The sequence below is a fragment of the Pan paniscus genome, chromosome 7 (genome assembly GCF_029289425.2).
Source record: "Pan paniscus chromosome 7, NHGRI_mPanPan1-v2.0_pri, whole genome shotgun sequence".
NCBI lineage: Eukaryota > Metazoa > Chordata > Mammalia > Primates > Hominidae > Pan > Pan paniscus.
The window spans coordinates 106,193,315-106,217,500 of NC_073256.2; the positions used below are offsets into that span (position 1 = coordinate 106,193,315).

Genomic DNA, 24,186 nt, shown 5'->3' on the forward strand with positions numbered 1-24,186 from the left:
ATAAATCTGTTTTTAAATTAATCTTCTCCAAGAACAATATTTTAAAATATTTTAAAAATTACCTTCTCATTTTCTATTTCATTGATTTATATTCTTATCTATATTATTTCTCTCATTCTGTTTACTTTTTATATAATCTATTATTCTTTTTCTAGTTTAAGGTGGAAACTTGGGCCATTAATTTCTTTTATCTGTTCCTAATATTTGTGTTCAATGTTACCAACTTTCATCTAAGCACTGGTTTAGCTCTATTTCAAAAGTGTGATATATCAGGCTTTTTAGTGTGTTTTCTTTCAGCTCAAAATATTTCTAATTTTCTTTATGATTTCTTCTTTGAATCAGAAGTTATTTAGAAGTTTGTTTTAAAATTTTGGAACATTTAAAAAAATTACTTATGTTTTTCTATCATTTAAAGATCTTGATATGAAATAATACTGAATTTAGGGTGGGCCTGAAATCCATGACATGTGCTTTTGTAATAAGAGGGAGTATGGCCCTGCTCACACCTTGTTTTGGACATCTGGCCTCCAGAAATGTAAGAAGATACATTTATTTTTTTTAAGCTACCTGCTTTATCGTAATTTGTGATGACATCCCTAGTAAACCAATACAGATTTTTGGTATTAAGAAGTTCAGTGCTGCTGAAACTAATATCTAAATGTGTGTGTGCATATATTTTTCAAATATACAATTTCACCAAATTGTAAATTTAAATATATTTTATTGCATTAAAAGCATACCTAAATAATGCTGACCAAAAAGTGTTACATCAGATATCTACTTCTAGAAATATAAAATAAACATACTTTTCCTTATTTGTTTCATTAAATGGCAGTGACAACACTTAATAAAAAAAATGGGAAGACTTTGAAGTGTATAGCAAAAACAACAGATGACATAGGGATTTCAGGACCCAAGAAACAAAACAGTTTTGAATTCCCTGATTTGTTCCCCTTTTCTTGTCTTTCTTTTCTTTTCTTTTCCTTTCTTTTCTTTCTTTTCCTCTCTCTCTCTTTCTTATAAATGGGAAAGGGTAAAATGACATAAAGGGAAGTAAGCTTTCTGAACTTCACGTGAAGTGGTAAAATTATTGATACTAATATATTGTGGCAAGTTACATTTATTTAATGTATAATAATACTTAGACAACCACTATAATACCCTATACAAAGAGAAATATTCACAACAATAAATACAAATGGAATCCTAAAAAATACTCAAGTAACCCACAGAGGATAAGAAAAAGATACTTGAATAATGAAAAATAGAAATAATAAGCAGTAAACAAAAAATGAAATGAAAGATTTAAGCCCTGACATATCAATAAACACACTAGTAAGTGGTATCAATATACCAATTAAAAGACAGAGATTGACAGAGAAGAGGCAAAACATGAAGTAACTATATGCTATTTACAAGAAACTCACTTCAAATTAAATGACACAGGTAGGTTGAAAGTAAAATTATATAAAAATAGTATCATGAAAACATGAATTAAAATAATATAAATGACTATGTTTATATCAGACAAAATAGGTCCCTAAAATATAGAGCAATATTGTACAATGATAAAAGGGTCAATGCACCAAGATGATGTAGTAATTCTAAGTGTGTATCCACTAAATAGAATATTAAAATATATAAAGCAAAAACTCATAAAACTGAAACAGAAGCATACAAATCAACAGTGATAGTTAGAAACAGGAACATCCCTCTCTCAGCAAATGATAAGACATACAAAGAGAAAACCAGCAAGGATACAGAACATATTAATACTACCAAACAACAGTATTTAACTGACACTTACGGAATACTCTGCTCAACAACAGTAGAACAGATATGCTTTTCAAGTAACCGTGAAAGGTATATCAAGATAGAACATATCAGATGCCATAGTATAAGCCTCAAAAATTTTAAAATAATTTAAATCTTATATGTATGTTCTCTGACAATGGAATAAAATTAGAAATCAATTAACAAAAGATAAAATAAATTTTTCAAATGGCTTGAAATAAACAATACACTTGTAAATGATCCAAAGGAAGTCTCAAGGGACGTAAGAAAATACATATAATTGAATAAAATGAAAATACAACTTACATAATATGTGAGATACAGCTAAGATAGTGATGACAGGAAAACATACAGCACTAAATACTTACATTAGAGAAGAGAAAAATATTGAAAATCAATAGTATGTTATTATCTCCAGAAAGTAGAAAAAGAGAAGCAAAATAAAATAAAGCAAGTATAAAGGTGATGATGAAGAGAAGAGCAAAAATTAATGACATTCAAAACAGAAAAACAATACGGAAAATAAGTGAAAGAAAGAGATGATTATTTGAATAAAAAATCTTTAAAATTAACAAACCTGTGTCAAGACTGGCAAAGATAAAAAGAGAGAGAGAACACACAAATTACTAATATTAGGGATGAAAAAGGGGCTATCACTACAGACCCTACAAATATCATAAGTAAAGTAAAGAAATATTACAAACAACTCTACACACCTAATTTCATAAATTAGAAAACATAGGCTAATTCCTTAAAAATACAAAAACTACTATAACTCATCCAATATGCAAAGAGAATGTGACTGGCCCTACAACAATTAAGAACATTTCATTTATAATTATTACAATTAAAAACAGAAAAGCAACAGAGAACAATCAATGAAACAAGGCCTGATTTTCAGAAAAAAAGTAATAAAATTGATGAGCTTGTAGCAAGACTGATGAAAATGTAGACAGGAAACATAAACAATATCAGGAATAAAACAGGAAATGTGACTGTGTATGACTTAATATATAACTACAGTAATACAGACAATGCTGTATTAGTGGATAGACAGACATATAGATCAGTAGACAGAATAGAAAATCCAGAAATAAACCCATTCAATATACTCAACTGTTTTGATCAAAGTGCAAATACAATTCAATGGAGGAAAAATGGCCTTTCTACAAATTGTCCTAGAATAACTGGACCACCACAGGCAAAAAAATAAAACTTTACTTTAACTCCACACTTTATAAAAAATTAACTAGAATGGGTCATACTGAAGTTTATAATGTAAACTATTAGACAGAAACAGAAAAAAAAATCATTGGGACCTGGGGCTAGGCAAAGAGGTCTTAGATTTGAACTAAAAGCATAATTCATAAACATTTTCAAAAGTAGATTGAACACCCTCAAAATTAAAGGGATCGCTATGCAAAAGACCCTTTTAAAATGATACTGTGATCTGAATGTTGATGTTCTGCCCGAATTCATATGTTGAAATTTAATTTCTAGTGTGACAGTATTAAGAGGTGAGGCCTTTAAGAGCTGATTATGTCATGAGGGCTTTGCCGTCATTAATGGGATTAGTATCTTTATAAAAGAGGGCTGAGAGAGCTCGCTTACCTCTTCCACCACGTGAGAACCCAGCAAGAAGACCCCATTGATGAAGCAGAGAGTAAGACCTCACCAGACACCAAATCTCCTGGCACCCTGATCTTAGACTTCCCAGCCTAAAGAGCTATACAAAATACATTTCTGTTGTTTATAGATTATTCAAACTAAGGTATCTTGTAATAGTAGTTTGAACAGACTAAGACAGATGACAAAAAGACAAGCTAAGGAAGGGAAGAAAATATTTGAGACCACATATCTGACAAAGGACTTTTATCTAGAATAAATATATAAAATAGCCACAAAATTCATCAGTAAAATAATAAGCAATCTAAAATTATTTAAATATATGACAAGTTGTTATATTTAAGATAATTTACAGATGATAATAAGCACATGGAAAAGTGATCAACATCGTAACCTGTTAAGAAAACATAAATTAAAACTACAATGAGATATCACTACACATTTCTCTGAATAGATAAAATAAAAAACTTGTGACAATACCAAATGCTGAAGAGGATGCAGACAAACTGGGTAACTTATACATTGTGAGTAGGAATGTAAAATGATATAACTACTCTGGAAGAGTATAGCAATTTCTTACAAAATAATCAATGCGCCTACCATGATACCCAACAATTGCACCATTGGGAGCTTATTTCAGAGAAATAAAAAATTACGTTAATACAAAAATTTGTATAAAATTTTTCCCAATAAATTTATTCATAATAGGAAAATAATTGAAAATAACCTGTAAGTTCATAGACATTTACATGGCTAAGCAAATTGTGATACATCCATACCATGGAAAGCTATTCAGCACTAAAAATGAAAAAATTATTTATGTATACAAAAACTTGAAGGGATTTCAAGGAGTTATGCAGAATGAAAAAAGCCAGCCTCAAAGGTCACATGCTACATGTTTCTGTTTATATAACATTCTTGAAATGACAAAATAATAGATGTGAAAAACAGATTAGTGGTTTTCAGGGATTAGGGATGGTGAGGATGGAAGGGGGGAATATAAGGTGTAGCATGAGTGAAGTCTTCATGGCAATGGGATAGTTCTACATCTGAGCTGTGGTGCTGGTTACACAGCTATACACATGTGACAAAATGGCACATAACTTTTCACACATATTGCACCTATGTCAATATCCTGGTTCTGATATTGTTTGATTATTATGTATAATATAATTATTGGAGGAAACTGGGTGAACAGCAGAAGGCATCTCTCTGTCCTATTTTTCCTGTGAATCTATAATTATTTCAAAATAAAATGTCTTTTAGAAAGGACTAGAATGAGCAAATAAAACACCTGATTCTAAAAACAAAATTTCTATATCATATTAACAAGAGTGTTGATTGATTAGAGGTAAGGGAATCAGTGGTAAGCTAATTTTTATGAATTTCGTAAGGAGAAGGAGCTTCTTTGATTAATAACAGAAAGAGATTTATAAATATTTTATCATCATTATACAGTTTATTATATTATGTATCAGGAATATATATGTGTGTGTGTGTGTGTGTGTGTATTTTTTTTTTTGACAGAGTCTCACTCTATTGTCCAGGCTGGAGTGCAATGATGCGATCTCAGCTCACTGCAACCTCAAGTGATTCTCCTCCCTCAGCTCCCAAGTAGCTGGAATTACAGGCACACACCATCATGCCCAGCTAATTTTTTGTAATTTTAGTAGAGATGGGGTTTCACCATGTTGGCCAGGCTGCTCTCAAACTCCTGACCTCGTGATCCACCCACTTCGGCCTTCCAAAGTGCTGGGCTTACAGGTGTGAGCCACCACACCTGGCCTGTTTTGATTCTTAAAAATGAAACAAAAAAAAAGGAGATAAACTGCTTAAAAGAAGAAACCAATAAAGAAGGGGCATGAGGCAAAGGTAGTAGTAGTCTTTTGAGTAAGTGCCCTTGTAGAGTTTCTAATGAAAGCATCATCCTTCATTAGTGAAAAGAAATATTTTCACTTGTCACTGTAGAAAACAAGAGAAAGAAAGGTATAGATAGAGGGAAAATATTCAGAAAGCTTAATAGCTCCAGAAAAATAAGAAAGCAGTCAGCTCTTCCTAGCAAAGAAGGAGATGATATTCTGGGCTTAAGAGGAGTCAAGCGGGTTTTAAGTAGCTGCTGCATCTAGCAGAATAGAGTGGTGACTACAGAGACATGGAGGCCAAGGGAGAAGCATGAGGAGCCAAGCTGTAGTTTGAGTATGAAATTATAGTTAAGTTCTTATACTCAATTATAGTATTGTTATACTCAATTATAGTTACTTTATATACATAAATGAGGAACACTTTGCTAAAATACAGAAAACTTCCCTTTTTTTCACATGTCTACATTAATAGTGACTTCTTTTTGCAAGGCGGAGAGGAAAAAAAAATTCAGGACAGATGAAGGTACATTGGTGAGAGGGTTTATTCAAGAAATCACTTTTTATTTTCTACTAAAGATAGTATTACATAATAATTTGAATTACCAATACTGGTTTTTTAGTCTTCCACTGGTGGGGAAACTATTCATAAATTATTTTGAATATATGATCAGAAACTGGAAATGCTGTATCACTTTGCCACACTTTCTTGTTTTAGCATGGTTAGAAAAAAAATTTTTAAGTTAATCTATGGCCAAGCTAGAAGGACTTGCTCTTGTCTTTGTTTTCTTTGGCCCAAACAACAAAACTGTATAGCTATATGACATTCCCACTTCTGCCAACTATCAACTCCCAGAGCTAGATGAGTCGAGATTAACCATGTTACTTTGCTGTTGAGTTTTGTAACTTGGTTATGTGTTAAGTAAGAGCAAGAGGATATAAAACTACATGACCAGAATTTTGACAGGAAGACTTGGAGGAGGTGAAGAGGGAAAGGAAAGGGAGACAGAAGGAAAAATGAAAGGGAGGTGTGTGTGTGTGTGTGTGTGTGTGTGAGAGAGAGAGAGGGAGAGCGAGAGAGAGAGAGACAGAGACAGAGTCAGAGAGAGAGAGGGAGAATAGGCCTCCAAGAAATACATTAATATTTTGGCATTGTTCATCTGTAGATAGTAATAAAACAATGCTTTATTTATTTGTACTTTTTCATGTATTTCATTTCACGATCAGGAAAATATGAAAGTCCTTATTTTTAAAACTTAGAGGAGGCCAGGCGCGATGGCTCACGCCTGTAATCCCAACACTTTGGGAGGCCGAGGTGGGTGGATCACAAGGTCAGGAGTTCAAGACCAGCCTGGCCACCTTGGTGAAACCCTGTCTTTACTAAAAATACAAAAATTAGCCAGGTGTGGTGGCATGCCTGAAGTCCAAGCTACTCAGGAGACTGAGGCAGGAGAATTTTTGAACACAGGAGGCACAGGTTGCAGTGAGCCAAGATTGCACAACTGCACTCCAGCCTGGGCAACAGAGCGAGACTCTGTCTCATAAAAAACAAAAAAAACAGAAACAAAAACCAAACCAAAACAAACAAAAAAACAAGACTTAGGGGAAATCATGTTTTTCCTCATTTTTGCTCTACTATCATTTGGGCCAAATTAAAAATTAATATAAATTCAGTTTTCAGCATTATATATATTTGACAAATGAGAAGTGTATATATTTAAGGCATATAGCTTGATATTTTGATATATGTATATATTGTAAAATGATCACCACAATCAAGCTAATTAACATATCTGATACCTCACATACTACCATTTTTCTCCCTCCCTCCCTTCTTCCTTCCTCTTTTTCTTTCTTCTTAAAGAGAACACTTAAGGTCTTCCCTCTTAGCAAATTTCAAGTATGCAACACAGTACTGCTAACTATAGTCACTATGCTGTATATTATTATCTCCAGAATTTATTCATCTTTCATAAATGAAACTTTGTAACTTTAGACAAACATCTCAGCCTCCCACTCAGGCAATCCCTTTCTACTCTCTGCTTCTATGAGCTTGACTGTTTTTGATTCCATATGTGAGTGAGATCATGTAGTATTTGTCTTTCTGTGTCTGGTTTATTTTACATAACACAAGGTCTTCCAGGTTCATACATGTTGTCACATATTGCAGGACTTCCTTCTTTTTAATGCAGAATAGTATTCCATTGTGTATATTTTGCAAATTTTCTTTCTCCATTCATCCATTGCTGGACACTTGGGTTGATTCCATATACTGACTATTGTGACTAACAACGCAAGGAACATGGGAGTGCAGGTATTTCTACAACATGCTAACTTCATTTCCTCTGTATCTATACCCGCAAGTGGATTTGCTGGATCGTAAAATAGATGATATATTTTACAATTTTGAGAAACCTTCATACTGTTTTCCATAACGGTTGTACCAATTTACATTCCCATAAAAAAGGTTCCTTTTTACCAGCATCCTCACCAACGCTTATTATCTTATATCTTTTTTGGTAATATCCTGTCCAATAAGTGTGAGGTGATATTTCACTGTGGTTTTGATTTGCATATCACTGATGATTAGTGATACTGAACACGTTTTCATGTGCCTCTTGGCCATTTGTATGTCTTCTTATGAGAGATGTAAATTTGGGTCCTTTACATATTATTGTTATTTACATATTTATTATTTTTTTGTTGATGTTGCTTTGGTTGGTAGATTATCTTTTCACTCTCATGATTGTTTCCTTTGCTGTGCAGAAGCTTTTTAGTTTGATGCTATCTCATTGGTCTATTTTTGCTTTTATTGCCTATATTTTGGTCATATCCAAAAACAAGTTTCCAAGACCGATGTGAAGAAACTTTTCCCTTGTTTTCTTCTAGTTTACACTATCAGGTTTTACATTTAAGTATTTAACGCATTTGGAGTTGATTTTTGTATATAGTATTAGCTACGGGTCTAATTTCATTTTTCTGCATATGGATATCCAGTTTTCCCTACATAATTTATTGAAAGTTCTATCTTTCCACCATTGTATATTCTTGGCACTGTGTTAAAGATCAGTTGACTGTAAATGCTTGGACTTATTTTTGGGTTATGTATTCTTTTCCATTTGTCTATATATCTGGTGTGTGTGTGTGTGTGTGTGCCAGCACTATACTGTTTGATTACTGTGGCTGTGTAATACATTTCCAAATCAGTAAGTGTCATGCCACAAGCTTTGCTATTTTTGCTCACAATTGCTTTGGCATCATCTGTGGTTTCATGTTAATTTAAAATTGTTTAATCAATTTCTGTAAACAGTGTCATTGGAATTTTGATAGAGCTTGCATTGAATCGCTAGATTGCTTTGGGTAGTAATATGGTTTGGCTTTGTGTTCACACTGAAGTCTCATCTTGAAGTGTAATCACCACACGTTGAGGAAGAGACCTGGTGGGAAATGATTGGATCATGGGGGCGGTTCCCCCGTGCTGTTCTTGTGCTAGTGAGTGAGTTCTCATGAGATCTGATGGTTTTGAAGTGGCAGTTTCCCCTGCTCTTGCTCTCTCTCCTGCTGCCATGCCTTGCTTCCTGTTACCTTCTGCCATAATTGGAAGTTTCCTGAGGCCTTCCCAGCCATGCAGAGCTGTGAGTCAATTAAATCTCTTTTAAAAAAAAATATATATATATATATATAATATAATATAAAATAATCCAGTCTCAGGCAGTCTTTACAGCAGTGTGAAAATGGACTAATACAGAAAACTGGTACTGGGAGTGGGGCCCTGTTATAAAGGTAACCTGAAAATGTGGAAGCAACTTTGGTACGTGTAATGGGCAGAGATTGGAACAGTCTTGAGGGCTCAAAAGAAGACAGCAAGATTAGGGAAAGTTTGAAACTTCCTAGACACTTTTTGAAGGTCTTGACCAAAATGCTGATAGTGATATGTACAGTGGAGTCCAGGCTGAGGTGGTCTCAGATGGAGATGAGGAGCTTATTGGGACCTGGAGCAAAGGTCACTCTTGCTATGCTTTAGCAAAGAGACTGGTGGCATTTTGCCCCTGCCCTACAGATCTATGAACTTTGAACTTCAGATAGATAATTTAGGATATCTGGCAGAAGAAATTTCTAAGCAGAAAAGCATTCAAGATGTGACATGGCTGATTCTGAAAGTGTTCAGTCATATGTGTTCACAAATAGACTAACTGAAACTGGAACTTTTATTTAAAAGGGAAGCAGAGCATAAAAGTTTGGGAAATTTCCAGCCTGATCATGAGGTAGAAAAGAAAAATCCATTTTCTGGGGGAGAAATTCAAGCCTGAAGCAGAAATTTGCATAAGTAACGAGGAGCCAAATGTTAATAGCCAAGACAATGGAGAAATGTCTCCAGGGCATTTCAAGGATCTTTATAGCAGCCCCTCTCATCACAGGCCTGGAGGCCTAAGAGGGGAAAAATGGTTTCATGGGCCAGGGCCAGGACCCTGCTGCCCTGTGCAGCCTCAGGGCATGGCATTCTGCATCCCATCCACTCCAGCTCCAGCTGTAGCTAAAATGGGCCAAGGTACTGTTGCTTCAGAGGGTACAAAGCCCAAACCTTGGTGGTTTCCACATGGTGTTGGGACTGCAGGTGTGCAGAAGACTAGATAGAGTTGAGCTTTTGCAACTTCCACCTAGATTTCAGAGAATGTATGAAAATGCCTAGATGTGAAGGCAGAAGTCTGCTGTGGGACAGAGCACCTATAGAGAACATCTACCAGGGCAATGCAGAGGGGGAATGTGGGGCTGAAGCCCCCACACAGAGTCCCCACTAGGGCACTGCCTTTGGGGTGAGAAGAGGTCTTCCAGATCCCAAGATGGTAGATCTACTGACAGCTTTCACTGTGCACCCAGTGTCTCAGGCACTCAATGCTAGTTTGTGAAAGTAGCCACAGGGTCTGTATCCTGTACAGCCACAGGGGCAGAGCTGCCCAAGGCCTTGGGAGCCCACCCCTTGCATCAGTGTGGCCTGGATGTGAGACATGGAGTCAAAAGAGATCATTTTGGAGCTTTAACATATAATGACTGCCCTGCTGGATTTCAGACTTGTGTAGGTCCTATAGCCTTTTGGTTTGACCAATTTCTCCCATTTGGAACAGGAACATTAACCCAATGCCTATACCCCTATTGTATCTTGGAAGTAACTAACTTGTTTTTGATTTTATAAGTTCATAGGTGGAAGGGACTTGCCTTGTCTCAGATGAGACTTTGGACTGTGACTTTTGAGTTAATGCTGGGATGAGTTAAGACTCTGGGGGACTCTTGGGAAGGTGTGATTTTATTTTGAAATCAAAATACAATGAGAAGGACATGAGATTTGGGAGGATGGAATTATATGGTTTGGCTTTGTCTCCACTCCCAAATATCATCTTGAATTGTAATCCCCATGTATTCAGGGAGGGACCTGGTGGGAGGTGATTGGATCATGGGGATAGGTTCCCCCATGCTGTTCTTGTGATAGTGAGTGAGTTCTCATGAGATCTGATGGTTTAAAAGTGTCAGTTTCCCCTGTGCTCACTCACTCTCCTGCTGCCATGTAAGATATGCCTTGCTTCCCCTTCACCTTCCTCCATGATTGCAAATTTCCTGAGGCCTTCCCAGCCATGCAGAACTGTGAGTCAATTAAACCTCCTTTTTAAATAAATTACCCATACTCGGGCAGTTCTTTATAGCAGTGTGAAACAGACTAATACAAGTGGCACGAACATCTTAACAATTTTACCTCTTCCAACATGAACAAGGGAAGTCTTTCTATTTATCTGTGTCTTTAAAAAATTTTCTTTATCAGGGTTTTATACCATTTTGCATATCAGGGTTTTATACCATTTTGCATATCAGTCTTTAACCTTTTTGGTTACCTTTATTTCTAAGTATTTTATTCTTTTGTTGTTATTTTAAAAGGGATTGTTTTCTTAATTTCATTTCTGCATAGTTCATTGTTGATGCATAGAAATAACATATTTTTGCTATGTTGATATTGTACACTGCAACTTTATTGAAATTGCTCATTAGTTCTAATAGGATTTTTGTTGTCTTTAGGGTTTTCTATTGAAAATGCCATCTGCAAACATCTTATTTTACTCTTTCCTTTTGACTGTGGGTGCCTCTTATTTCTTTTCTAATTGCTTTAGTGAGGACTTTCAGTACTATGTTGAATAGAAGCAGTGAGCATGGGCATCCTTGCATTTTGCCATATCTTACAGAAAAAGCTTCTAATTTACCCCCATCGATTATGACATTAATCTGGGCTTCATATATAATCTTTATTGCATTGAGGTACCTATTTGGCTGAGAGCTTTTTTATTGATATATAACAATTGTACATATATATGGGATACCTGTTATATTTTGGCTCCTGTATACTACGTGCAATGATCAAGTCAGAGTATTTAGGATATCCATAGTCATTCCTATGTGTTAGGAATATTTCAAGACCTCTCTTCTAGCTATTATGAAATATACAATACACTGCTGTTAACTCTAGTCATACTACTCTTCTATTGAACATTCAAACTTTTTCCTTTTGTCTAACTGTATGTTTGTCCCTATTGATAAACAAACCTCTTTTGATCCCCTGGCCCCCTACACAACCCTCCCAGCCTGTGCTAACTATCAGTTTACTCTTTACCTCCATGAGATTAATTTTTTTAGCTCCCACATATGAGTGAGAATATGTGATATTTATCTTTCTGTGCCTGGTTTATTTTAGTCTAGCTAAATTTTTGTCATATTTTTTATCCTTTCAAAAATCCAAGTCTTAGTTTTATTGATTATTTTCCTAATTTTTAAAACTCTCTGTTTGATTTATATTTGCTCAAAATTTTACTAATTCTTTCCTTCTGCTAGCTTTGGGCTTAATTTGTTCTTTCTGTAGTTCCTTAAGGTATAAAGTTAGGTTGTTTATTTTACATCTTTCTTCATATTTAGTGTAGGCATTTAATGCTATAAACTTTTTCCTTAGTACTTGCTTCTCTGCATCCCAAAAGTTTTGGTATGTTGTGTCTCTTCTGTTGAGGTATTTTTAAAATTCTCTTTTGATTTCCTTTTTGACCAATGGTAAACTTGACATAAGTATTCATTCAAATTTAAGTTGAATCTTTCTTTTTAATGTTACTTTACATAATTTGTGAATATATTTTACACTGATCATGTCTCAATATGAGACACAATGTTTTAAAGAATAAACAGATGAGATAAAATGGCATATTAGTAAAATAATAGTGTCAAATGTAGGTGTATATCATATAATCTGTATCACAAACAGACATAAAGATAGATATATCCACATTTCTAAAATTTGCATCTGCATATTTTTGCCTAGGTTGCTGAAATAAAATGTACTCTTGATGATTTTGGTAAACAACTAGTTTTATTATCACAGTTTGGAAAGTGGTACAAAATAGCAATTATTAATAATTGTCCTTGGTGTTTGGATAAAAATGTTATTACCTGTGGAACACAGAGTTATTGTGAAATGGTGACATTGTCTTTTACTTCTTATGGATTAATAAATCTTTATTCCAAAGGAATATGTTATAATAATAACTTACTTTTAAAGTGCTCTATATAATGCTGCATATACTTATTTTCTCTTATAAAATATTACTCTCGCTTACCAAGTGCAGAATATGAAAATGGAAAAGAGTAACTTACAATGGAGGGAACTGGAAGACATATCATTAACCACATTATTAAGGTTAATATTACCAGTAATAAGTCATGAGGATATCATCTACTTGCTGACATGATGTAATAAGGACATTTCATCTCTTGGACATTTTTTCCCCAAAATCCCTAGACCCAGTCTAATCTTTAGAAAATCATAAAAGCAAGTTGAGGATTACGTTAGAAAAGATCTTCAATGATCACCAATGATCTTCAAAATTGTCAGAGTAATGAAAAGTTAAAGACCAAAAAACTGTCACAGACCAGAGGAGACTAGGAGATGTAATGTCTAAACACAATGTGGTCTTCTGAATTGGCTCTTAGAACAGAAAAAAGACAATAATGAAAAAACTGGCGAAATCCAAATAAACTTTGAAGTTTAGTTAACAGTACTTTACCAAAGATAATATACTAACTTGACATATAAGATGTTAACGTTAGGGGAAACTGGGGGTAAGGACTTTACACAATCTTTGCAACTTTCCTCAAAATCTAAAATTATTCCAAAAAAGATTCATTAAAAATTAGAATATTAAGGAGTCCTCCTCATGTTCAGAAGGAGGGAAATAAAAGGAAATTTACATCTCTACATTTTTACAAATAGTAATGCTATTACCAAAATTTTAGTGGAACATCTAAGTTGTTATCAAACTTTGCTTTAAATTATATATTGTTCCCATTTTCCTAGCAAGTGAACAGCAGAGAATTAGTACTCAGAATGTAATGCCATATTGTAATAAGTGTTTATTTTCTAAGTCCTAGCTAAGAAAAACATAAAGCCAAACACGCTTGTAATCCCAGCACTTTGGGGAGCCGAGGTGGGCAGATCACTTGATCCCAGGAGCTCGAGACCAACCTGGGCGACATGGAGAAGCCCTGTCTCTACTAAAAAAAATAAAAATACAAAAATTAGCCGGATGTGGTCGCACGTGCCTGTAGTCCCAGTTACTTGGGAGGCTGAGGCAGGAGAATCGCTTGAACCTAGGAGATGGAGGTTGTAGTGAGCAGAGATCGTGCCACTGTACTTCAGCCTGGGCAACAGTGAGACCCTGTCTCAAAAACAAAACAAAACAAAAAACCAAAAAACTTCTGTGTGCTCAGTTCCATACAGTGTATTTAAATAGTAGGTTATAACACAGAAGTTCCTTGGTGAATGCAATTTGTGAAATAATAATACTAAGATATGTATTACACTGCTAGGTTTTGTCTTATGTCCAAAACATTCATACTGAAGTGATTACAGGCTATTCACTTATTAAAAATACACTGACATTTTTATTTTTCCCATATCATTCAGAAATAAAACTATTTTATCCACAAATTTGCTGCCAAGAAAAATGCCAAAATATGTCCTTGAATAATTAATATTTTGGAAAACATTAATAGTTATGTAATAATTTCATCCTTAATACTACATTGATATATATAAATAAATGATATAAATAAATGCTGCCTCATTTTAGGGTCCATTCTGAACACCCAATCTAAGGCAATCCCGTCACCATCTAGACTGCTTATTATTTTAATATCTATGTATTTTTAGTACTTATCATAATTTTTTGTTGAACATTTCAGAAAAAGTTATTTAAACTGTGCCTAGAACACAGTTAATGCTTTAAATTACTTGTAGTATTCATATATAAATATATAAACATATATTTATGTATATTAAATATATATTTATAAATGTATATAAATTTTAAATACATATTTAATATAAATATTATATGTATTTAATATTTATATTAAATATGTATTTAAAATTTATATACATTTATAAATATATATTGATATATTTTTACAGGATTTTATATTTATTTATATTATATTATATATATTTATATATTATTTTATTTTATATTTATTATATATAATTACATATAAATTATATATTTATATATCATAATATATAATATATAAATATATATATATTAGGGTATCTAAATATTTCCATACCAATGTGTAGACTCAAAAAACTAGTTCTAAAAATTAATGTGTTATTGCTGACAGTAGAAAGTAACACCATATAAAAGGGGTACTAATCACGATATCTAATTCACACAAGTCTCTTATACTGCAGCATAGCCCTCAAATGTAATTAGATACTATAATTTATATAGCTTTAACTTCTAATTTATATGATATGTTTTGCTTACATTGATGTGGTGAAATCACATAATTTTATAAATATGCATTCATTTAATAATTTGTTTATTTAATAAATATTCATTGAGTTCTTATAAGGTATAGGCTTTGTCTAGGCTTTCAGGATATAATGGTGAAAAAAATGAACAAGTGTCTAACCCTCAGGAACTTAAAAATCTGTGGGAAAAGTAAATAGGAAACTTTTAAAAATTACAAATAATTTAAAGTATTAACTATGTTCTAGGCACAGTTTAAATAACTTTTCCTAAAATACTCAAAAATAAATTGTGATAAGTAATAAAAATATATAGAATATTAAAATAATAATAAGCAGTCTAGATTGTGAGGGGATTACTTTATATTGGGTGTTCAGAATAAACCTTAAAATGAGGCAGCATTTATTGAAGGAAAGGTGAAAAAAGTTAGCCATGCTAAAAGCAGTAAAAAATATTCTAGAAAATGTTATTATTACAGGCACCTAACTTAATAAACGAGAGATTAAAATATGTAATGACTAGAAAGAATGTTATAGGAACAGGTTTTGTCATAAGACTTCATTATCACTGGCCTTGGTAAACAAAAGAGATTAGAATTTTCAAGGACAAGGGGGTGGAGACTTAAAACATGGACGTTGTGCAAGTGTACCCTAGAATTTAAAGTATAATAATAATAATAATAAAAGAAGCCAAAAAAAAGAAAGCATGGGGAAAGTCTTAGCATGCGCTTAGTATGTGCGAGACATACTACATTATTTATATGGGTTATCTTATTTAGACCTTACATCCACAGAATGTGGTTTTAAAAACCAGGTGAATATTTCAAAGATTACATAACTTGCTAAAAGCCATAAAGCTAGTTTAAGAGATTCATCCAGGATTCCAAACCAGCAGCCTAATCATCACAATTATCATATCATCACAGTGACTGCCATCATTTTATTACCATTAACTGCAGATTTCTATCTGAATGTTTTTGTCAGTCTCCATGTTTTAGAACTCTCTTGAATCACTCCAATGGAGATTCTCCTAATATTTCTATGTTTTCAAAATTTCAAAAACAAATTGTTGAGATTAATTAGTAAGGGTCTGGGAAGACTTGGCTTTGATAACTAACATTAAATAAGACAAAAAAGAAAAAATTAGCAAATTCTATAAACTCTGTCAAGGAAGATCTTTTAGCAAAAACTTAATAGCCAGTTCTATTGTTTACATATTGATTTGTGGGTGTTTACTTATCTGTTCATCAATGAAGAGTCATAATCTACAAAGTATATTCTGCAGTTTTCAAACCAATTATTGTTCTTTGTTTGAGTTTTCTAGCAAGAATCTTAGTTGGCTTGAATAATAAGTTTTCAAAATCTTTATGTATGACTGAAGCAAGCTTTTCTAAATCTTAGAATTTGAACATGTTGGGTTCATGTAGAAATAAATAAACAATTGCCATGTAACTGTTTCTTTTAGGTAGAAACCAAAGAACTCTGACAGAAGTTATTTCTGTTTTGAAGAATTATTATAATTTTTTTTTAAATTCTGTTTTTATTTAGAGATAAAAGACCCTTGAAAAAATTCCAAACAGCTTCACATAAGCTTCAGAGTTTGAGAAAGCTTACCTCACTGAATTAAACATTAGATACTTTTGATGTTTCTTCCTCAATCTTCGAAAGAGCCTTGCTTAAATATTTAAGCCACAGTATACAGTGTCAAGTTTAAAAAGAAGAACTTTTACATCGAACTTGAAAATAATAAATTCAAGCTTCAGTTAAGCATTTGGATGGATTTGGGAAGCATCACAGGGACTCATGCAGGTGATGGTCTGGTAGAATTAGAAGTAATAATGTTTTCCTTCATACATACGCTTTGCAATAAGTCTGAAGCAAATGCAGACCATTTTTCTCCTAGGATTCTTCACAGTTTCTGCTATTAGTCATACCAAGCATATGGAAATAGAAATACAAATTTTAATGTAGCATGCATTTCCAGAGGATGTAGGGCTATGATAGGAGAACCTCTCTTACTGTCTATTCTTAAGTCATTAAACAACATGACTATCATGGTGTTCAGTAAATTCACTTTTCCAGCCTGACCTCCCTCCTAAATTGCTCATCTCACATATTAACGGGGCAGAGCAGTTCTTTTTTACCTCAAATTCTTGAAATAAATTAGACACCATCTCTAAGTATTTCATTTTCACCTCCTATTTTCCTATGAGTACAACAAATTGGAAAATTTAAAGACATTTTTAATACTCTTTTCTTTCAAATATACATTGTCATCATTTCTAGATATTATTCTTTACACAAATGTGTTGATTCATCCATTCTGACCCATTCTCACCATAATCGAGTCCTACCACATCACAACAGTTTTATTGGAACATCCTGTTAGCTAGGCTAAGATTATTTTATTCTTTTCTAAATGACTCTAAAAGTATTACTAGATTATTTTAGTAGTTACTTTTAAAAGCGCTTTGTAAAACAGTTGCAGTCTAAGCTCTCATTCCATATTCATGAAACCCTTTTCTAACTATTGTAACAAATCCTAAAACTATATCTCTTACAAACAAATATTTAAGGTATTCTTTAATTCAATATACATTTGTTTACACCTTCTTCATATCAGTCATAGGCATGATGTACCCCCAAACTATTTATGTGTCCTTCACACAGAATGTTTGTGTGGATCTTGTCCCTGTGGAGTTTAACCATGGAGTCACGACAATGTATAACCTCAGTGCTTAGCACATGGCTATAAACATATTAAACACCCGATAAATATTTGTTGAAATAATGAATGAATGCATAGAGAAATAATGGTGAAATGATTTGAAAAGGTAACAACAGAAAGCTGTGTGTACAAAGGTGGCATTAAAGACCAGAAAACTGATTTTCTCTCGGTACTTAAGAAAGGCTTCATTACTTGATATTGAAGCTAAATCTCAAAGGGTAATAGATGCTAAGGGCATTTCAGGCAATGGATATATGTAAAATTCCCAATCATAAAGTAACCTAGAGGTTTGAGAACCAGCAATCATTCTGCGATTTTGTAGGCTTCAGGGACCGCAACAGTCAAGTAGTGGTAGGTGGGATTTTAGTCACCAGAGCTCATCTGTGACTACGGCTGTAGCGTTTCTAAAAGGAATAAAAACAAAAGATTTCAGTTTTAAAAAGAAAATTCAGGCAGTAGGGGGTGGGTTCGCGGGGCTACAATAGAGTGACAATAAATTATGCACAGAGGAAACCAGCAAAACACATATGTATTTATCCAGTCAAGACCTGATGAGATGAGATAATGAGATGAGATGGTGGCATGAGCATTAGAGTGGATGAAGCAGAATGGACAGGTTTCTAAGTTAGAATAAAAGGGAACAAGGATTTGCAGATGGAACTTGAGGGAAGGGGTTAAATATAGGAAGAACTGTAATTTTCTGCCTTGCATAACTCAGCAAAGATTTATGCTATTAAAAATAAGTGGATAGAACGTGCAAAATGTATTTAAACATTTCCTGTGGAATTGATTACTCCAAATTGGATTGTAAGCCTAATGGAAGTTTAAACCAAATATTATACTTGTTTTATGTGGATTAAAACTTACATTAACAAAAAACTTGAAACTTTCTGTAACTTCAAATTCTGGTATATACTAGGTTGCCAATTCAAAGAGTATATTATATAGTATTTATAAGTGTTTAAGAGAATAGGCTTAAGAATAATATGAACTTAGATTCATATAGGTTAAGTCTTGATTTCTTCATCTGTGAATTGATAATAGTCACTACTTCTTATAATATTTGGGCGGATTAAATGAGAAAACAGATGTAAAATTATAGTAACCACTCAAAATACTATTTAATATAAGTATTAATGAGTAATAATATTTATATTAGTATAATATTAATATTTATCAATAATAATGTATAATAAAAAATTTACATTTTTAAGCATTATAATTAAATTTTTTAAACAAAGAATAATTACCAAAAGTTTTTTATTTTTAATAATTTACATAAATTTTCTGCTTCATAGTACAAATACAATCATTTCTGGAAACTAAAATGTTAATATTTTCTCCAAAATTATAGTTTGCCAAACATTTTCTTGGAAAGAAATATTGACTCATAAAATTGCTATCCAAAATGATTGTTTAAATTGCTATAAATGTTTGCATAATGCTTTCAATTTAGAAAAGGTTAGAGAGATTCACTACAGAGAATTATATTTGCATCACAATTTTAAAGAAAATTTGAGGCAAGAAAGAGTTGCGTTAACTGAAAAAGCCTTTTCTAAATATTGGAAAAAAAGGTTAAGTTTGAGGGCCTTGAAACAAGAAAGCTCATTACCTCTTTTAATAAGATGCTTTAGGAGGTTTACCGTGAGCCTCTCTGTGAGTGTGGAGAAAAAATTACATGGTGGATATTTCAACACCTTGACAGTCAATGTAGGAATGTCCTGGAAGACATGAAACATCAATATTTTTTGGTGCTTTCAAGCTTACAATGAAAATAGATTAAAACACATTATAAAGAAAAGATGAAAATTAACAGCGCATAACACAATACTTAAACACAGAATCATTGGTGTGAGAAAAATTTAAAAATGACTTAATTTAAATTACTTAAATTCTTGCCCTAGAGATAAAATACTATGATTGTCTTTAATCTGGATAGAGGGTAAAGGAAGCCACTGAAGAGACAGCAAATAACAAAATGTAGTAAAAATAATCTCAATAAAATTAAATTCAATAATATATTATATATAACATATATCTGTATGAAGATAATGAATTAAGGCAGAACATTTAAAAGTATTAACTAGTTCACGTGTATATTTTTCAACTGTCACAGAGATATCTTTAAGGTGATTGAGAAGCAGTGATAAGTATTGCAAACCACTAAATACAAACTTGTGAAGTTATTTACTGAATTCATTCATCTTTCTTAGTAATTTTTTGGTAGTATCTTTGAAGCAGATGATAACAAAAGATTCATTTGTTTAGTTTTTAGTTTCCTCCTCCTCATATGATTATCATAATGTTTTATGAATTGTTGACACAGCTGTAAAACACAGATTACTATGTAAGAAAAATACCTAAATGCCTATGAATGCAAGTAATTATAACCATTACTATGAAAAATAAAATATAAATGAGTTTCAGAAAACAACTTACAAGGGCAAGGAGATGGGGCCATCTCCATGCTTTCCTTGTTCACTGTTGCAAACACAGCAGAGACTCTTCTCACTGGGGGTGGATGTATGCACTTGGAGAAAGCCATTCCAGCCCTTCCTGTGGCAGTTCTATCCTAGTTGAAAGTGAGTTTGTGCAGCTAGTTCTTGCATGAAGGGTAGTGCTCAATTCCTGCTTCCTACACAGAGTAACAGCATCCCAGCAACAGAGGCAGACAAGCCAGAGTAGTCAGTTCTGGACTATGAGAAAAGGCTCTGCCCTGAGCCCAGTTAGGTGAAAGCTGCTAGAGGGGCATATTTGTAGTCCACAGCCACACAGGACAAAGTCTGTATAAACTGAAAGTCCTGAGCCCTGTGACAGGGGTGTGATAGGGAAGTGGATTGAATTATTGTCTTCCCACAATGAGGAGGTGTTGCACTCCCCAAGTCCATCCCAGAATACCTTAGCACACTCCAACACAATCTCCCACCACCACTGGCCACATGAGAGCAGGTGCTTAATCAAAATAAAAAGTCTGAAATGACAGATAAATAAATCAAAATATGGACTGCCAGGAAACTCAATGAGATGAAAGAGAAAGTTGAAAACCAGCACATACAAAAACAGAAAAACAATTTAGGATATGAAAGCTGGAATAGCTATATTAAAATAATAGAACTTCTGGAATTGACAAATTAACTAAGTGAATTTCAAAATATAGTCGGAAGCTTTAACAATAGACTAGACCAAGCAGAAGAAAGAATTTTAGAGATTGAAGAGTAGTCTTTTGAATAAAGCCAGTCAGACCAAAATAAATAAAAAAGAATTTTAAAAAATGAATATAGACTTCAAGAAATATGGGATTATGTAAAGTGACTGTACCTATGACTTACAGGCATTATTGAAAGAGAATAAGAAAAAATAAGCAATGTGGAAAATATATTTGGGAGAATAATCCAGAAAAAATTCCCTAATCTTGCTAGAGAGGTGGATATCCAGATTCAAGAAATTCAGAGAACACTTGTGAGATACTAAATGAGATAAGCATCACAAAGGCATATGGTCATCAGACTATCCAAAGTCAATGATAAAAAAAAATCTTAAGGGCATCTACAGAAAAAGAACAAATTATTTATAAAGGAAATCCTATCAGATTAGTAGTAAACTTTGCAACAGAAACCTTAAAAGCCAGACAAAATTGGGAGCCTATTTTTATCCTTCTTAAAGAAAAAAAAAATATCAGCCAAGAATTTTATATCTGGCCAAACTAAGCTTCCTAAATAAAGAAGAAATAAGGTCTTTCTCAGACAAGCAAATGCTAAGGGAATTTATCACCACCTGACCAGATTAGAAGCCCACTAGCTAGATTAACCAAAAAAAAAAGAGAGAGAGAAAGAGAGAAGGTTCAAATAAGTATAGTCAGAAATAATAAAGATGACATTATAACTGATAAAACGGAAATACAAAAGATTCTCAGAGACTATAAATATCTCTATGCACATACACTAGAAAACCTAGAGGAAGTGGATAAGTTCCTGAAAACACACCACCTTCAAAACGTGAACTAGGAAGAAACTGAAATCCTAAACAGACCAATAATGATTTATGAAATTGAATCAGTAATAAAAAACCTACCAACCAAAAAAAGCCCTGAACTAGATGAAATCAAAGCCAAATTTACCAAAAGCACAAAAAAGAGTTGGTATCAATCTTACCGCACTATTGCAAAAAATTTAGGAGAAGGGATTCCTCCCTAACACATTTCACAAAACTAGTTTTATTCTTATATCAAAATCTGGCAAGGACACAACAAAAAAGAAAACTACAGGCTAATATCCCTGATGAATATGGACACAAAAATTGACAATAAAATACCTGCAAACTAAATTTAATAGCACATCAAAAAGATAATCTATCATGATCAAGTGAGTTTTATTCTAGGGATGTGAAGATGGTTCAACATGTGCAAATTGATAAATGTGATTCACAACATAAACAAAAATAAAACCAAAACCATATGGTCATCTAAATAGATGCAGAAAAAACATTTGATAAAACCAAACATCACTTTGTGATAAAAGCCCTCAACAAACTAGGCATCAAAGAAACATACTTCAAATTAATAAGAGCCATATATGACAAATCAACAGCCAACATCATACTGAATCAGGAAAAGTTGAAAGTATTTCTCCTAAGAACTAGTACAAGACAAGGATATCCACTCTTACTACTCCTATTCAACACAGTACTGAAAGTGCCACTCAGAGCAATCAGACAAGAGAAAGAAATAAAAGGAATCAAAAGGAGAAAAGAAGAATTCAAGATATCCTGTTCACTGATGGCAAAATCCTATAGCAAGAAACATCCTAAAGATTTCTACAAAAGATTCTTCAATTTGGTAAATGATTTCAGCAAAGTTTCAGGATACAAAATTAATGCACAAAAATCAGTCACATTTCTGTACATCAACACTCAAGCTGAGAACGAAATCAAGAACTCAATCCCATTTACAATAGTCACAAAATAGTAACATACCTTAAGACATAATTTAATGAAGGAGATGAAAGACCTCTACAAGGAGAACCACAAAACACTGATGAAATAAATCACAGATGACACAAACAAAGAGAAAAACGTTCCATGCTTATAGACAGGAAGAATCAATATCATTAAAATGTCTATACAGCCCAAAGCAATCTACAGATTCAATGTAATTCTATAAAATTGCCAACATAATTTTTCACAGAATTAGAAAAAACTATTCAAAAATTCATATGGAACTAAAAAAATCCTGAATAGCTACAATGATTATAAGAGAAAAGAACAAAGCTGGAGGCATTACAATAGCTGACTCCAAACTGTCCTACAAGGCTGTAGTATCCAAAACAGTATTTTGTACCAGTACAAAAATAGACAAATGAATGGAACAGAATAGAAAACCAAGAAGTAAAGCCATACACCTACAACTAACTAATCTTTGAAAAAGTTAGTTGTAAAATGAACAATGGGGAAAGGATACTCTATTCAATAAATAGTGCTGGGAAATCTGGCTAGGCATATGCAGAAAAATGAAACTGAACCTCTACCTCTTGACGTGTACAAAAATTAACTCAAAATGGATTAAATACATAAATGTGAGACCTGAAACTATAAAAATTCTAGAAGAAGGCCTATGAAAAACTCTTCTGGACATTGGCATAGGCAAAGAAATTATAACTAAGACCTCAAAAGCAAATGCAAGAAAAACAAAAAAAGACAAATGCAACTATGAAATGAAGTAGCTTCTGCACAGCAAAAGAAACTCAAGAGAGTGAACAGTCAACTTGGAGAATGAGAGATAATATTTGCAAAATATGAATGTGACAAAGGACTAATATCTGGAATCTATAAGGAATTTAAACAAATCAAGAAGAAGAAACCAAATAACCCCATTAAAAACAGAATATAACATGTACATAAACATGTACATAACATGAACACAACATGTACATAAACAGGCACTTTACAAACGAAGACCAACAAGTGGCCAGCAAATTTATGAAGAAACCTCAACATTACTAATCATCAGGGAAATACAAATTAAAATGAGATTCAGATAGTATCTGCTACCCTTCAGAATGGCTATTATTAAAAAGTCAAAAAATAACAGATGTTGTCAAGGATGCAGAGAAAAGGAAGCTCTTACACACTGTTGTTGGGAATGTAAATTAGTTTATTAGTAAATGTAAATTAATTCATCCCTATTGAAAATGATATAAAGATTTCTCCAAGAACTAAAAATAGAACTAACATTTGACCCAGCAGTCCCACCACTGGGTATCTACCCAAAGGAAAAGAAACAATTTTATCAGAAAGACACCTGTACTTGTATGTTTATTGCAGCACTATTCACAATAGTGCAGTCATGGAATCAA

At 33.1% G+C, this 24,186-nt stretch overlaps 2 long non-coding RNA genes across 2 annotated transcripts in view; one reads left to right on the forward strand and one right to left on the reverse strand.

The window, feature by feature from the left end:
- Positions 1–24,186, forward strand: part of LOC117981445 (uncharacterized) — a 551,201-nt gene that overhangs the window by 455,507 nt on the left and 71,508 nt on the right. The gene's annotated exons all lie outside the window — the stretch shown is intronic.
- Positions 15,615–24,186, reverse strand: part of LOC117981446 (uncharacterized) — a 57,790-nt gene continuing 49,218 nt past the window's right edge. Inside the window, exons 4-5 of the long non-coding RNA XR_004672983.3 lie at positions 19,449–19,557; positions 15,615–18,240 (exon numbers count right to left, since the gene is read on the reverse strand). This is a non-coding gene — a long non-coding RNA (uncharacterized LOC117981446). The remainder of the gene's footprint in view (positions 18,241–19,448; positions 19,558–24,186) is intronic.